Source organism: Cygnus olor, chromosome 3, assembly GCF_009769625.2.
Source record: "Cygnus olor isolate bCygOlo1 chromosome 3, bCygOlo1.pri.v2, whole genome shotgun sequence".
Taxonomy (NCBI): Eukaryota; Metazoa; Chordata; class Aves; order Anseriformes; family Anatidae; genus Cygnus; species Cygnus olor.
In genome coordinates, this window is record NC_049171.1 from 55,289,006 (window position 1) to 55,306,286 (window position 17,281).

Genomic DNA, 17,281 nt, shown 5'->3' on the forward strand with positions numbered 1-17,281 from the left:
CCAGGATGTCATGTGGGACCGCGTCAAAGGCCTTACAGAAGTCCAGGTAGATGACCTCAGTCTGTCTTCTCTTGTCAAGTGATGCAGTCACTCCTTCATAGAAAGCCACCAGATTGGTCAGGCAAAGTATTTAATTCTAAACTTTCTTTTAAAATTTGTTACTCAGTCGCTTTCAAATTTATGTATACATATATATTGATAGTTCTACACTAATTGTATGGCATTAACAAAGTCAGTCATCATAGTTTTGGGAGACTTTTTTTTCTTTTTAATTATTTTGATTTCAGTAATTATTTTGATTTCAGTCACTTCTGAAATAGTAGATACCCATATATAGAAACAATTTATCAGAGTCCCTGCACTTTCTATTGTAATGTCGCCATTTTATGATTAAGACTTTCAAAATTTCATATCACAGGTAATTAAAACAATGTTTTCTGTGGCTTTAATAGCTAGGAAGGCACTATCTAAACTGTACTTAATAAAGAAAGATTCCTTAGTTGAGATACTTTTCTAAACCCCTAAAATTTGACAGTAACATAAAAAAAAAAAAAAAAAAAAAAAAAAAAAACATTCATAAATACCAATATTTCTCCCACGTGAAAAATTCTGTCTTTGGACCAGCACTTGTTTTTTTTCCCTGACTTAGTCACTGAGCACTATACCACCATATGCTCTGTGACAATTACTGACAAAACCTCCCCTTGACTCTCCAAAAGATCATTTCTTGGTAAGCATGAGAAATTCTAGGACATAAGTAGTCTTCTTGGCTGCTCTGTAAATAAAAAAGTATCCAAGTAAGAGTAGTCATAGACCTAATACCTACCCCTTCTACAGAGTAAATGTTCGGGAAAATTTACTGGGAGAGGTCAGTAAGTGTTGAGTTCCAGGCAACAGGTTTTGTGTTTAAATTTCTCCAGAGTCTGGGATAGGAAGTGAGGGAAAAGTGCAGAGGACATTATTACTTGGTAAAACTGGGAGGAAGTGTAGTCTTCTGCAAGGTAAAATCAAGTTATTTTAAGTAACATTTGACTAGATTATAAGAAAAAAATAAAATCAAAAGGTACTAAAAAAAAATTGGGACAAAAAAGGGTTTGAAGATCTTAGGACTATGAAAGGTATCTCATGAACATTCTTCTGTTGTTGATTACAATATAAAATTGATAAAATTGGTGATAACACTTCTCTAAAATTCTGACAGATCATTTAAAATTCAGTTTGCAGATTGTTGTGGCAGGGAACATTTTTACTGTATATTTTCTCTGGCATTTTAGCATAGAAAAAATAATCATTTAACTTAAAATCAATTTACTTCAGACATGTATCAAGGAAAATGTTTTGCCTTCTTTTCTCTGTAAGAGCAACACATTTCTTTGGGATGAGAATGTCAAGTCATTATCCACTGTCTCTATACCAAATAAAGTCACTGGAAAAAATGGGAATGTGTGAGATACCATATAAGAGAATGGATAGACTGTTTATAAAGAGAAATTCCATCTTCAACTTTTATCATTACCAGCTCATCATCTAAACAGTAATGAAATAAAATAAAGAAATTTTTAAATATAGTTCAGGGTAAATTGGTACCCAAGAGCAGTGAAAACTTTTTTGAAGCAGGAAAAATATTCAAGTCTTTCCTTCCACCCTTTGTGGAGCATGCTCTCTCTCCTCATCATCATCCTTCTTTACTCCTCATTTGCAGTAACAGACTTTTTGATCATTCTTTAATTTCTTTGGTGTCTTTAAGTCCCTTCCAATGTCCATCTGTTGAGTTTGTTGCTTCCTCACTGCAACATCCTTGTACCACCACATCTATCACCACTGACAAAGGAGTCCTGATATGAAATTTTACCTCAAACAGATTTCCCAAAATCATTTTTTAAAGTTCATTCAAAAGACTCAAAAATAAAACAAATAAAGAGAGATGTGAGCAAACAAGTGATTCAGCTACACTTGTAGTAAGAAACAGCCTGCACTTTGGGAACAGCCAATTTCAACTGTACCAGTGACTCATGGTTCCACTAGTTACTGATTTCTCCTTTCTACTTTGTAATTGCTGAAATGCATTCAGTCTCCCCCACTGCAGAACAGGTGGAAACATGTTCCATTGCCTTCTGAATTAATCAGGAATGGTTTAAAAAAGCAAGACTCCAGAGCACAATATGAGATCACAGTCATCTGTACACAGGAAGCTGTAAATGTAGTTAATTGCACAAGCTGCAGTAATTTAGGGAAAAAGGTAATGCTTTTTGTGTAACATATGAAGGTAATAATATTAATTCCTAAAATTTAAGAATCAGATCTTTTCCTGGAATAAACTGTCATTTGAACTAATAGAAATATAACAGCTGAAATTTTTCTTCAATAATTTTACCTTTTCTTGAAACAACACGGGTAATATAACCTCTTTAAAATATTCTTAAGAAAACTCAACACCAATACTTTTTGAATTATTCACAAGAATATTATTATTATCATTTTTTATGGTCATAATAGGCTTTATTAAGGCTATGCATTCTTCTGATATCTCTCTCTAAATCTCAAAATATTTCAGTTTCTTCCTTTTTGTTGGATAGATAGATGTATGCATCTGTAGACATTATCACTAGGATAAAGACTTATTTATTTATTTATTTTTTACTTCTGAATGCGGATACAGTCAACATTCTCACTGTGTGATAAGGGAAATCCTAAATAATGTAATGTCCATCTGTTCATCTTTATAGGTGACACACTACTCTAATTACACTCTCATAAGTGAAGCAAAATCTATGAGGAAGCAACCTCATGCAGAATCTATTGCAATCAAGCTAAAAATCAATGCACTTATAACCACAGATATGTGTGGCTCTTCCGCTTAAGAGCATCTGCCCATTCTATTATCCTAATCATTTGATGATACTTCATCTGACAGTCTTTCAGAGTTACGTATAGCAAAAGCCACAAAGTTGGCTTTACTTCTTAAGAAAACAGATCAAGAGAACAAGCAGGACCATTGGGAACATTTGTTGAAAGTTTAAACAATCTTAATGAGGAGTAAAGTGCAAAGGATGCACTATCATAAGTCGAGAATGCTGTTGGTCTATGAACTTTCCTAGAAGAAAGGGTGAATTACATTTTGGAAAATGTGACATGAAAGGCTAACAAATATGCATTCATTAAAACTTAGTAATTTTTTAAAAAAACTTCATTTCATGCTCAAAAGAAAAACTTTTTTTTTTTTTTTCATTTTAAAATTAATGTAAAAGAAAGGAAGAAAAAAAAAAAAGCCTAACCTAAAACTGTGGAGATTTCTATTGACTTTATTTACCTCTGGGTCAAGTCTTCAACTTGTCCACTGAGTGACAGCAGAAATAATTAAGATAGCACTATGTAGGTATGTCGTCACAAACGGACTGATTATGCATGGATGTTTTGAAGTTTCACATAGAATAGCTATCTTACACATCAGGCCTGCTGACTCAGATGTACATCTTGTTTTGAGGGAACAGATCTGTTTTTCTTCATTAAAAAGATTAACTTTGTGCTGTTTGAGGCATAGGCATATTCTAATCCTGTTATTTCTGGATGTGACTGGAAAAATAAACATTACATTAATCCCCAGACCAACATAAATGGGGTTGATACAATAAATTAAATTCTTTAATTAAAGCTATGCCACCCAGCTGCTTGCATAGCACAGGTATATTGTTGTACGTATGTGAAAGTCCAAAGGCAAAATGATTATTTGGTTACCTGTGCAGTCTTTAGACTGAATAAGTATCACCTTCAAACTTGATACTTATTCTAGTATCTAAATCCTAGTACCTCCTTTCCCAAAAAGATTCTTTACAGGACTGACACTGCAAAAGAGATTGCCTGTCAGACACTACAATGACTCCTCTGCTTTACTCAAGGAAGATTTTCTTGCCAACTCATCAAAAAGTGAGTTTGTAGTACAAGCCCAAGCCTCTTCCCTTTTCTATTTATTAAAGGACTGACATTTGTAATTTTTTTTTTTTTTTTTTTTTTGGCAATGAGATCTTACCACCATCACTCACCATTTTCCTTTCTCACTACCTTCCCTGTTGCAGTGAAAGATGAAAAACAACAAACACAATGTAACCAGTCTGAGCTGAGCAATATTCAGCATAGCCTTGAAAGTACTCAACTCACAGAAGTTAGCAAAAGCTGAGGCGCTGAAAGGTGCTTAAAGTTTATTCATCTGCCATCTGCTGCTAATATTTCATGGACAGAGCAGGCACCTCAGACAGTAAGTATTCACCTTCTCTTTTAGAGCTTTTTTGCACATGTGGAGGTGGGTGAGGACGGGAATGGAGACAGTTTCCTCTAAAACCAATTTCATACTATATGAAAGAAGAGCTCAGTCCTCTGCTTCAGAGTCACCCACAGTCAATCTCAATCATATGTTGAACCAGTTGTTACTGGAATGTGAAGGAGAGATGAGGAAAAAGCACGTTTCTAACTCTTTGTCTCTGCATTTCACTTCACTTCTAGCTCAAGTACTGAACCCTGAAAGGCATAAGTAGTTGGTCTTGAAATAAATAACATAACCATTACCACTTCTACCCTTTCAATTGGCAATAAGGGATAATATTTTCAGAACCACCACAGTGACCTTGCAGCCTCTGTACTTTTTTCAAAAGTGGCAGAGGTTTTTAGGAGCTCAGTTCTCACAGAAAATCAATGGGAGTTATGTGCCTGGCCTACTTTGACATGTTTGCAAATCCCGTCAGGTGCCACACTGCATCTTCAGGCACCTAAATAACTTTGAAATCATGTTGTCAGTCATTGCTGAAGATGGAGTTCAGAATTCAAAGTCCACAGAGTGCTTTGAAACTTTCAGTGTAGGATGTACAAGACATCTTTTGAGCTGCCTTTTGTCTTGTTTCAGGAACATAATCCCTTAGCATCCAGTCACACAGAGACAATGAAAATTACTTTCCTGCTGTGCTTGCATCTCTACTCTGTTGATATATAGATATATAGATATATAGATAGATAATTTGCATTGCCTCTCACTGTGATCCTATTTCTGATTTTATCTGTCTGGAGAGATACAATTTGATATTTACTACATAGTTATATCTGTCTCTTGAAAATTTCTTTAAATATCAGTTAGAAAAGTGGGTTATTTTATTTTTCATGGAAAACTGAATACTTAGAGGATGACTACGAGTCATGTGTTCAGCTCGCAAAGGCATATAAAAATAAAGAAAGGAATTCCCACTCTTCCAATGAACTCGCAAAACAGTTGTCTCCAGTTGCATTCCTACAGTGGCTCTCCTCTGCATTCTCTCAGCTTATCACATGTATCTGTGAGGTTGTACATCTATAAGTTTCAGGGCTAGAACACACTAGATCATCTAGTCTGACCCTTTCTTGCAGAGACTCCTATATTTCAACTAGTGACCTTTCAGCTGATGTGTATCTTCTACTAGGTAAACAATCCTCTTCTGCAGACATCAAGGAAGACACTTCAATGGTAGTTTGTCACTCTTAGTGTTACCAACATGTACCTCATATTCAGTCTGGATTCACTTAGCTTCAGCTCCCAGCTATTCATCCTTGTTAAACTTTTCCTACTACATTAAAGGAGCTGCAGTAGGCAGAATCTCTTTTCTCTGAAGGTACTTAGTATCCACAATAAAAAAGTCAATTCCCTTTAAAGAGATGAATACTTTATCACTCTTGATGAAGAATATCCTTAATTTGTAAATCACTTCAGTGACTTTTTTTCTGTTCCTTCTCCACTTTGGACATCATATCAACATGCATGTTCCAGTTGCTTCACTGCCTTGTACAAAGGTGACGTAGCCATGGCCTGCATTCCCTGTTGCAAAATTTATAATTTCACAGCTGCAGCAAAAAAAAAAAAATATTAAAATAAAATATCAACCTCAACCTGCCATTCACCCTGTCAGTTTTCAAGCTATTTTGCAGGTGTAAATGTAGATGGCTATATAACACAAAAGGCATTAGGGAATTGGGCCTTGAGGTTAGAGAGACTATATTTGGGCATCACAAGAGGATATAGCTCAGAGTAATGGGATAAAATTAAGCAAGGGAAAATTTAGGCAGACTGAAATGAAACACTTCTTAACTGAGATCTATTAGGTTGTAGAATAATCTTCCACGGGAATTGATGGAGGCCTAGTTACTTCAAACATTTAAAACTAAACTGGAAAAAAAACAAAAAAACAAAAAAACAAAAAAAAAAAACTTGAAGATATTCTGTAAGGAATTATCCTGCATAGCCAGAGGGAAGGATTAGATGACCTAGTAGGTCATTTCCATCTGTACTTTCTGTGATTTCACTGTACAAATCCCCACAAACAGGAAATTGTTAGCAAAGTCAAGAGATGCCACTAAACCCTGTCTGTGTCAGAGAAAAAAGAGTGAATAACGTCACCTGCTGGTTAACTGTGCAGGAAACCTAATCCAGCATTTCTGCAGGTTAGAAAGTATGACCAGTGCTGAAGGCTGTATGCTTAGCTGGTGTCTGAAAGGAAAAGACTACTAATGCAAAAATGTCAGGAAACAGGAGGTGAGCTATGAAGCCTCACCAGGAGAGGAGGAGGAAAGAAAAAATCAGGATGGGCTTGAGACGCATAATAGTATCATGAGCAAGTTGTTAGTCAGGAATGAATCAGTGAGTAGTAAGGAGATGAAACCTGAAGCTCCAGTAAACCAGCAGGGAAAATTATATATTTTTATAGGCTTTGGTGTATGGGCATTGACAATAATACCATATCATAGCTAAGATGAGACCAAAGCCTGAGTCTTCGCTGAGCTTTGTACAAATATAAAATAAGGCAAGCTATGGTCCCAACAGAAACACACAAGTGTATGAGCAGTCTAAGAGTGAAAGCTGTCAAGAGAGCATCAGTAAAATCCTAAAGAAAGATCACAAAATTCTAGGGTCCATAACTTTATCTTTGTGTATGCGTAATGCAACAGGATTTGTTCCTAAATTTGCACTCAACTCATAATGTATTGTTCCCCCTTAATTTTTGCAGCTACAGATTCATTTAAAAGTGTTGATAAAAACAGTGTAAAGCAGTGTTGATAGTAGTATACCCATGTACTAAAACAGTGTTGACAGTACACCCATGTTTTGTCTATTGCTGAGCAAAGTTTGCACAGCATCAAAGCTTTTTCTGCTGAAATGCTGGCTATTTTTCCCTTATTGCCTCTCCCCATTAAGTTGGGAAAAATCTAGGAGGGACACAGCTGGGACAGCTTACCCAAATTTGCTGAAGGGATATTCTGTACCATATAATGCCATGCTCAGCAAGAAAACCTGGGGTAAAGGAATAAAGGGCATGGAGTTTTTTTTGCCAAGTGTCCATTGGTCAGAGACTGGCTGGGCATTGGTCTGTTTGCAGGAGGTGGTGAGTGACTGCTGTGGCATCACTCATTTTATTTGTCTCTTTCCTTCACTTATTAAATTGTCTTTATCTTGACCCATGCATTTTCTCACTTCAGTTTTTCCAATTTTCTCCTCTGTCCCATTGTGGGACTAAGGAGTGAGCAAGCAACTGTATGGGAGCTTAGCTGCTGGCCAGGTCAACGCACCTTTTATTAGTTATTACCTTTTATTGGGAAGGGAAGGGAAGGGAAGGGAAGGGAAGGGAAGGGAAGGGAAGGGAAGGGAAGGGAAGGGAAGGGAAGGGAAGGGAAGGGAAGGGAAGGGAAGGGAAGGGAAGGGAAGAACTGAGTCAAACAGGGTTCTATCCTTCAAAACACTACCTTCTACATCCTATAACAGCTGCTCCAAAAAATAGGCCCAGACAATCCAAGTAACACATAGACATGCACCCCATTTCCTCTCCACTGCATTTTTTACATTTTCCTCATACTTTCATAATAAACCAGAATACAAGTTGTCTATAAACCTTTTTTTTTGCCTTTTTTTTTTTTTTCTTTTCCCTGTACATGACCAGTCACTTTCAAAATATCTTGGGCTCTCTTGGCCTGACTTCACACCTCCATTTTGCCTTTGTAAGCATCCTAAATTGAGACAATTGAGACAACCTTTACATCCCACTGGCCCTTGCACAGCTGACACTGGGGTTCCTCTGAAAGCACACACCACCCTCCCATCTGCTGACATCTATTGTGTGACATCTTTCACACTGGGGAACATGAGACACATGGCAGAGCCCATGCTGGGAACAGCATGCTGAAAGCTGTCAGCACTTCAGCTGAATATACTACTGGGAGTGAGCAGTGCGGAGTGGAGTTTCAAACCCTGCTCTTGAGGCACAGCAGTCTTCCTACAAATGTGTATGCCAGCACAGCAAATATGGGATCAATGTTTGGATCCCTGATGAAAGCAGTCAATCCACTGCAGATGGATTCACCCAAAGTATTTCAGGCAGTCTGCTGTGCATAAACTCCTCTCAATCGGTGTGTATGGCAGGTATAAAATTGTCATAAGGTATATTTGAATTGATCTTTACTTTTCTGGGAGTGTTGAAAGTAGTGTTGCTCCAAAATGTTTCTTCTGAAAATAGCGTCACATTTGGATAACACTATAATACCTTTCTAGCCATGTCAGCAATAAGATAAGGAGTTAGATGAAATAAATACATCATCATAAAACAAACTATTTAATTAGCCACATTTGAAAGCAAACAATAAAAAACGTGCAGACAGAACAAAACAAAAAGATAATTGGCCACCAGGTGTCACTAGCTGTTCTCTTATAACGGAGGGATTACTAACAAGTCTGCAAGGGTAAGGTTGAGCCAAGAAAGTCACAAAATGAAATGCTTTCTTCCCCTCCCTCCCCGTCCCACCCTCCCACCCCCACCCTGTTCAGAACAGGAATTTAAAAATGATCAGAGGAATTTGTCTTCCTGTCTGGGTAGTGCGCAATAATAAAGAACACACTGTAGGCATACAAAATAGTATTTACTGTTCCTACTAAAACACTGCTACTCCCCCCCCCCCCCCCCCCCCCCCCCCCCCCCGAGTTAAAAAGACTAGCTTTTGAAACAAGGAAAGTACAGTTGATAACAACCCGTCTGTGGTCAACCTATGCAAAAAATCCACGAGAGCCCCAAAAGTCATGTTTGCTCCTGCCTGACTATCTCCATTCTCCTCTGCCTATGTAGTACCACAAAATCCTTCCTCAAAACTGTGATTAAACACAGACTTTCCTCCCTCCTCTTCCTGAGACATGATCTCACTGGATGACAAGATAGCAGGAATAATCTCGTTAGCCTGGTTCTGTGGCAGTCACAAGATAATGTTTTCAACTTTTACATCTGAGATCAAGTTTTACTTTATTTTTTTCATGATTGTAATGTGAGTTTGCATGATTGTTATTGTGACATCATTACAATGTACCTCAAGGTTTGTAACTTTAACCCCACTGAGAATTCTATTCAGGAGGCAAAGATTTAATTTGGTAGCTAGCAAGACATCATCTCTTCCCTCCTCTGCTAACATTGCCTATCAAGAAACATGTGACACAATATCATTTGTCACAGATGCATCTACACCATTGGATGTGCACCCACCATAACCTAGCTCACAGATTTAGATAGAGATTGCAATGGTCCTTAATAAGGGCTCAGACGAAAATCATTGCTCTATTGCGAGCATACCTGCACAATAAAATAGAAGTCAGATCATGCTGTTTGGTCTGGGGTGAAAGGGTCTGCACATCAAGACCTTGACTTGTTTTACCTTTGCTAAGGAGAACAGATCAAGGAGGTACATACCTGGGTTTGACACTCATAAAGCACCTGTAAAAGAGGGGCAGAGCCTTGGATTTCTTGAACACGTGTCCAGCTGATCAGGCCTTACATTGTTAAAAAAAACATATTCTTCCTAACTGTCATTTGCATTTTTTGGTGTCCTTGTTTTTCATTAGGGAAATAATGAAGTTGTCTGACAGTTTGGGATCTTTAATCCAGCTAGCACTATTTTGGTGTTCAAAAGGTATGTATAATAGGCTGTGTGGGAAACTGGTCTGGGTGAGATACATCTGTATCTGAATTTCCCTATGTGGATGGTGGGGGAAAAGGCACTGACTACCCTTGCAAAGGGGTTCTAGGATTTACTATCAAAAATGCGGCACAAGGCCCTTTTTTTTTTTTTTTTAACCATTATTATTTGAATTAACGCAGCAATAACTAGAAGGCAAGAACATCAACGACAGACAGCTAAGCAGAGTTTTAGTTAGGATATGGTGTGAAGATCCAGGCTGACATTTTCTGTGCTTTATAAGCTCATTTATTACCTATGCTATTTCTTGTGAGAACCAAAGCAAAGTGGGAAAGGAGTTTGCAGCAATCAAACTTGAAGAAAAAGACTGCTCATGAACATCATGAAATTTTAAGAATGTTGATACAAGAAGAAGCAGTGAAGCTCCAGACTGTTGGGACTGTGAGAAAGGGATCATTAGAAGACAGTCTACAAACAAACTGTGAGTACATGAAAACATCAAGTTCTGCATAATATAGTTTTATTTCCACTAAAAAATAAACTCAGATCTGACCATACTATTAGAATTACATTTTATAAGCTCACATTGTAAGCAAAGCATAAGAATGAAAGAGGGAGATGTCTTCTTTCACTCATCTCTCTGCAATTTATGAATTGAGTTTTTGAGACACTATTATCACCTCAATGATAATACTGTGACATTTGAGGCTTTCACAAAAATTTAGAGGTCTTGTTTACTTCCACACCGGGATAAAAAACTTTCTAAAAGCCTCAATTTCTACATGAGGCTGGGCATGAAAACTTTAAAAGAGAGGGGTCCTGTTTCTCTCTCAGTATGCAGGCTAGAACCCTCTGATCTGATGTATCCCAGCCATGGGGAGCATTGGGAGAGTCTGGTGAAAGCTTCTTGATGTCTATGCTCAGCATGATCCTTCATGGGGATTTGGAGACATATCTCCCTCTCTATCCTGAATAGCTCTGGACAGATTTTCATAAAATGGTTTGAAGTGTGACTGTGCCAGACCTTTGTGTCTAACAATTACGTTTGTTTAAGCAAGACCTCTGAGTTTGTGACAATGGAATTATCTATTTTTCAGGACAATTAACACAATGTTTTTGTACTAGCTGAAGGTCAGAGGATTAATGTGGTTTTATCTACAGTGCATTTTTAAAAGGTAATTAAGAATTGTTCAGTGCATTCTGTACTAAAGACTGAGAACATTTCATATAAAATGACTCTTGCTCCTCTGCAGCAGCAGAAAGAGATGGAGAGAGAGGAATGGAGGAAGAAAGGTGCTGAGAAAAGTGAGCTGGCATGCAAATAAACAAATACATCACACAGATGCAGCTAATGGAGAGCAATAAAAAAATCCACTCTGGTAACACTAGAAAGAAAATCATCTCCTGGACAAAAGGGCTAATCTAAAACATTAATCAGCAAAAATATTCAGCATTTGCAGGGGAGTGATGAAGCATTCCTTGTTACAGCAAGAGAGATGGAGAGGAATAGACGGAAGTGCTGCTCTGAGAGCATTATTTCGGAGATGTTTGTACCACTCACTGCTTATGGAGCATGTCCTCCTTTCTCTCATTTGCACCTGACAATCTGTACACGCCACCATAGGGAAAGCCTTCCTAATGGGCCCCCAGTCAGAAGTGAGTCTTCTGAGAGGCTGTGCATGAAGGTGAGAAGCCGAAGTGAGACTGGGCACCAGGAGGGCAGCTCCTGGCAGCAGGAACTGCCTGCTAGTACAAGGGACAAGTATGGTGATGGCGAGGAGGCAGCATCCTCCTCAGCTTAGGGGATTTCAGTGACTAGGGGGAGCAAAACAAGACACAAAACCAGAGACATTCAGAGCTAATACAAGGATCTGAAAACCAGGGCAAGGAGTTTATTTTTAATGCAGTAGCCAATGCATAGCCCTTTAATGGGAAAAAGTAAGAATATGAGAAGCTGTTCTTATACTCTTGCTTTTGGATACTTATCTATGCTGCTGATTAAATGCTCCGAGGTTCACTTTTTGTGTCTGCCCAAAGCGCATAAATACTATCAAACGCTGAGGCACCTCCTTTCAAAACTGGGCTATGCACTACTATTCTGTTGATCAAATGTGGCAATTATTTCAGGCTTAAAACCTTTTAGGGATAACAATAGGTGCTGCCAATCAAAGCTAGAAAGTACACATGCATTCAAAGAGCAAGCTGAATGAGGAATAACAGCAACATGTGTAGCAAGAATATATTATGGATTACAATCCTCTTACACAAAGGCTAGTAAACTCTTCAAAATGCGGCAACCTATGGGGCTAATAAAAGGGACAGAAATGTGTGGATGTCTCGGTTTGTCTAATTTGTGTCTTTCTAGCATTGGTAGGATGACTCACTGGATTTAGCAACAGCTTGTGAAGATGAACATATTAATAACTTTATGCTGCAGCTCGGGCATAAAATGTAATCTTTTAAAATTCCATATTCTCAAAAGAAATACGAGCTTAGAACCAGAATAAAGTTAGAAGACATATTTGAATTGTCATCTTATTTTCTGTTAAAATCTGTGTTATACATTTAAATATGCAACTTGGGAAAGACTATTCCTTTCCATTGTTATCCCTCCCCAGTGTGCCACTCCCTACCATTGAAGCATACTTAAATATGTGGCTGCCAATACATTACCCCAAAGTATTCTGTGTCATTCTGTGTATTTTTATATTGTATCAAGCATAAATTAATTTTTTCTTCTCATCCTGTAAACACTTAGACAGGAAAGCTTATGTAGACCATGTATTATTAAATGGCAAAGAAAGCAGATGCATATTCATATTTGCATATGTAATCCACAGTGTTAGTAAACAATAGGTTATATATCATTTTGGCTTTTAGAATAGAATTTGATAAAATTTGACAGATTTGAATAATTAGATAACAGAGCACAAGGCTTACCTTGAGAACATAGTAACTGTAGCCCTGAATCTTTCAATTCTAATTTAAACCTTACTTCAGGGCTTTAGGCATTACTCTAGCCTACAGAAAGGCTTATTTGAGTACTTGATGACCTGCAGAAGATTATATAGAAAGTCTCTGACAAAGCAGCAAGTAGAACCAGTGTATTTAGGTATTAAAATGATGACCTAAACCACTAGACTGTCCCTTTTGTTTCTCCTTGATTTTAATGAGACTTGATTTTGATGAGACAGTTTCACAGGCTGTGACACTTACAGGAGATATGTTTGCATTTGTACATTAAACCTACTTGTAAATTTATTGAAATATCAGGAAAGAAAAATTACAACAATCTTAATGTAGACAAGAACCAAATGCTAATTTCTAGTTTGATTGAAAAACACATATTTTAATGTTAAATAGCATAAAACACAATGGGTTAGTGTAAGGACATCACTAATTTTAGTTTTAATTAAAAAAAAATATATATTCTGAGTGTGGAGAAAGTCTTAGAAAAATAATCGCCTATTTTTTATCACAATAAGGGATTTAATATGAAGATGTTATTTATTACTACGTTACTATTTTTTAAAGTGAGCCGAATTTGTGAAAAAAAACATGCAAAGTTCTATGTACTCCATGCAGTCTTCCATGTATGCACTCTTTGAAACTGCTTATGCTTTTGTTTTTTTTTTGCATGACAGAAAGCAGTTTGCAATGTTTTTTGTAAGAATCCTAAGCTCATAGAACTGATAATTATGTGTATTATTTATATATACATATATAGAATATACATAAAATACAGTATATATTATAATGTAAATACAGTTTTATATGTATTTAAAACAGACTGTGATATAAATGTATATATCTCCAGCTTGAATTCTTAATTGATAATGAATTTTATGCACCCCTATCTCAAATGCTTAAAGCCTGAAAGTGCTTACACTAAACAGTCAGATATCTATTGCAGAGAAAGGCAGACTTCATTTTCTTACCTGCTTTTTTAATTTCAGGGACAGCTGTCTTCTCATGAGCTTTCTCTTTTTTTCCTTCTTTTTCTGAGATTTAATTAAAGAAAGTCATTTGATATGCTATAACTCTGAATCATACACTCAAATATGCATTCAGCCAAGCCCTGATGGGCACATGTTGAAAAAAGTGACTTATTTGGGAGTTTAGTTCAGATTATTCCCTTATAGCACTCGCACCCAACTAGCCACAGAGCAATCAGCTGAAAATGAAAATTAATCAGCATGCATCAACTATGAATGATTTGGACCCTAAATAATTCATCAAAAGCTAGGCAAAAATCATCAGTGCATGAACATGGTACCTTTTAGCTTTAGCTCTAGTAGCAATGAAATCATTAATAAATAATAAATGACACAAATATTTTCCCATGAAAGCAAACCCTGAGTGGATTTTTGGTGCTTCATGGGAATGAATGATCCAAAATGTTATTTAGATGCATATCAAGGCTTTGCAGTTTGATCACTGTAAGTTTTGGTTATGATTCTTAAAAAAAAAAAAAAAAAAAAAAAAAAAAAGGCATCAAGAAAATGTGGCACACAGTGAACCAAGTGATATGTTGCTATGCCCGTGAGTTTTGTGTTTGGTAATATCACCATATTCTGCTATTTATAGGGACCTCACTAAATTGTCTGACAAGCAGATAGCTGGCCACCAGACAGTATTGTGTTACTAGTCAGAAAAATTGTTCAGAAAATAGCAGCAACTAAAAACATCAGACATCAGGTACAGAAGAAACAGTAACATGCAAATTATGATTAAGGAACTAAGAGAAGGACAATATAGAGACAGAAGCATGGGACTAAAAACAAACAAACAAAACCAAACAAAACCAAACAAACAACAATAGGCTTTGAGCCAAAAATTGGAGTAAGACCTATAAGAAATGTTCCCAAACCGTACCTTTCTTCTTAGTTTCAGTAATAGACCTCTTTATATCAGTCCTTTTCTTTTCATCCTTTCTTTCTAAAGAAGGAAAGAGAAGTTCAACTATTTTCACGTATATGTATGCATGTCTGTATATATATATATATGTAGATATATATTTCAGATAGGAATTCTTGGCTAACTGTAATAAGTTTGAGATCTGATAAATTAGTCACTTATTTAGGAGTTTTATATCAGTATCTCAGAAATACAGCTTAATACACAAAGAGTAAATGTGGAGGTAAGATTCGAACTGGAACCAGTACCTACACCATATAATTACTGTTGGAAGTACTATTCAAGAAATTATGCCCATTAACATGGTATAACTAGAAGTTTATTGTGATGATTCAGTGTCCATGCACCTGTTCTGCCTGAGTGCTTCTATATAAAATATGCCTTAATAGCAGCAAAACTTGTAAGTGATACTAGGGAATAGGTGCATAATGCTATGAAATGTCTGCATATAATATATACCTTTATAACTCTTTTAATGAATTGGACCTTTGAAACTGTCATTACAGGACTTCTGTTATTCATGGAGAATTGCCATTAAACTGTCATCTACAAAAGAAAACAAATCTGCCTCTATTTTGTCAATCAATTGGACAAAAGTAGAAATAGAGATAATGTTTTTTCTTTTTTACAAAAAGCTACAACAATTTAATTATTTATTCTATGAATATTATTAATTAAAAAAAAATGTGAGTTCAGCAGAGGATTTTTCATTCTGGAAATTAATCCCCATTTTGATGGAGAAGAATACACAAGTACCAGAGTAGCAAATCTTCTTTTTTTAAAAAAAAAAAAAAAAAAAAAAACACAAAAACAAAAACAAAAACAAAACTTCTCATCAACAAAAAGGCAAATTTGTCATCTTCAGATTGTGCTGCATGGCTTTGGGTGTTGATGAAGGTAACGTAACTATAAGAGTTTTTTTTTTTTTGGTGATGTTTTATTCTGGATTTATGTGGATAAAAAAAAAAAACAAACAAAAACAAACAGGTTTTATTAGTGTACAAAATGTCACAAACACAGGAGCATAAGCCTTCAAGCAAAAATCTTTTCATTGCTTGAAAATTATTTTAGGTATAGGAATGTTTCCAGAAGCCAGCAGATCCTAGAAGTAATTATGCTATTATCCCTTGCATATATTAACATGAATATAAAAGAAAAGTGAAGAAACTTACTTTTCACTTCCTTAGCTACCACAATAGACTTCTCTTCTGCATGAAAAAATATATACAGAGAATTAAAAAAAAAAAAAAGTACTGCACAACATACTTCCTAAACCAAAACAAAATATGCATATACTTGATGTAAAAAATCATATTTTTATAGAGTACATGAATTCCACAGTCTGTCCACGGTGGTTTCATAAAAAAGTTATTTTGCTTTTGGCTTCAGGCTCCATATTCCTTCCTTCCATGAACATGCTTTGTGATATGCAAGATTCTTAACCACATGTAGTGTCAGCAGATTCTTTTGTATATATTAAAAGTGTATCTTAATATTCTTGTTGTTTAGCTCTTGGGTTCCCTAGTGAGAGTCTCTCTCTCTCTTTCTCTTTTTGAGAAGCTGTTCATAAACTCTTGCTAGAGAACATGGCCATCTCCTCAAGATCAAAGATTCTTCAACATTAGATTACACATAAACTGTTTCACAGCTCCATTTTCCTGTGCTACCTATGACTTTTATGACTTTTCAGTGTTTCATTTCTACATGTAATCAACATACTTCCATCTTTCCACTAACTTTTACTCCTAATAGCTAGAGACTGAAGTGCTGCTAGTATTTCTGTGATCTCTCTCTTTTTTATCTATCTATATCTATCTGTCTATCTATTTATTTATTTTGAGAGCCTCAGTTCTGGTAAAGCTGTAGACTACTCCATTCTTCCAGTTAGATTAATTGCTTTTGCTTCCATACATTTCTGGTGCCAGGTGATGCACAGGAATCGTTGTATGCCCAAGGTCCTTACAAACAAAAAGATTCTTTTTAATCAGAAACTATTTTGGCCTTTGTGCACCATGTCACAAGCTTCTGGTACCCAGCTTTGCCACATAAAATATGCTCCAAATATCACAGCAAGGTTCAGAGACATATCTGTCCTGAGAGCCATGAACTGAGACATGGTGCTTTGAGTAGTGGAGCTTTGCATGGAGGACATGTGGAAGGTAGCAGGAATTTTTACTGCAATTAACTTAAAGTACAAAGATAATATATCCCTGGCTGCAGAGGTTTTATTGCTAAGTCTGTCCACCAATTAATTCCACTGACATAATTTTCTAACATCGGAGTCTTGAGTTGAAATATTTAGTTCCCAGGGGGCCTAGAGACATCTGTATTTGTTATGAAATTTCTAGAGGATGATTACAGAGAAGTATAAAAGGACTGTGGTCCCTATTTGCTGTTAGTGCTG

The 17,281-nt window shown here is 36.4% G+C and overlaps 1 long non-coding RNA gene across 1 annotated transcript in view; it reads right to left on the minus strand.

Moving 5' to 3' along the window:
- LOC121067853 overlaps nucleotides 1-14,131 on the minus strand; it is a 36,332-nt gene extending 22,201 nt beyond the window's left edge. Inside the window, exons 1-2 of the long non-coding RNA XR_005818484.1 lie at nucleotides 13,899-14,131; nucleotides 5,520-5,859 (exon numbers count right to left, since the gene is read on the minus strand). This is a non-coding gene — a long non-coding RNA (uncharacterized LOC121067853). The remainder of the gene's footprint in view (nucleotides 1-5,519; nucleotides 5,860-13,898) is intronic.
- Nucleotides 14,132-17,281: the final 3,150 nt, after the last annotated feature.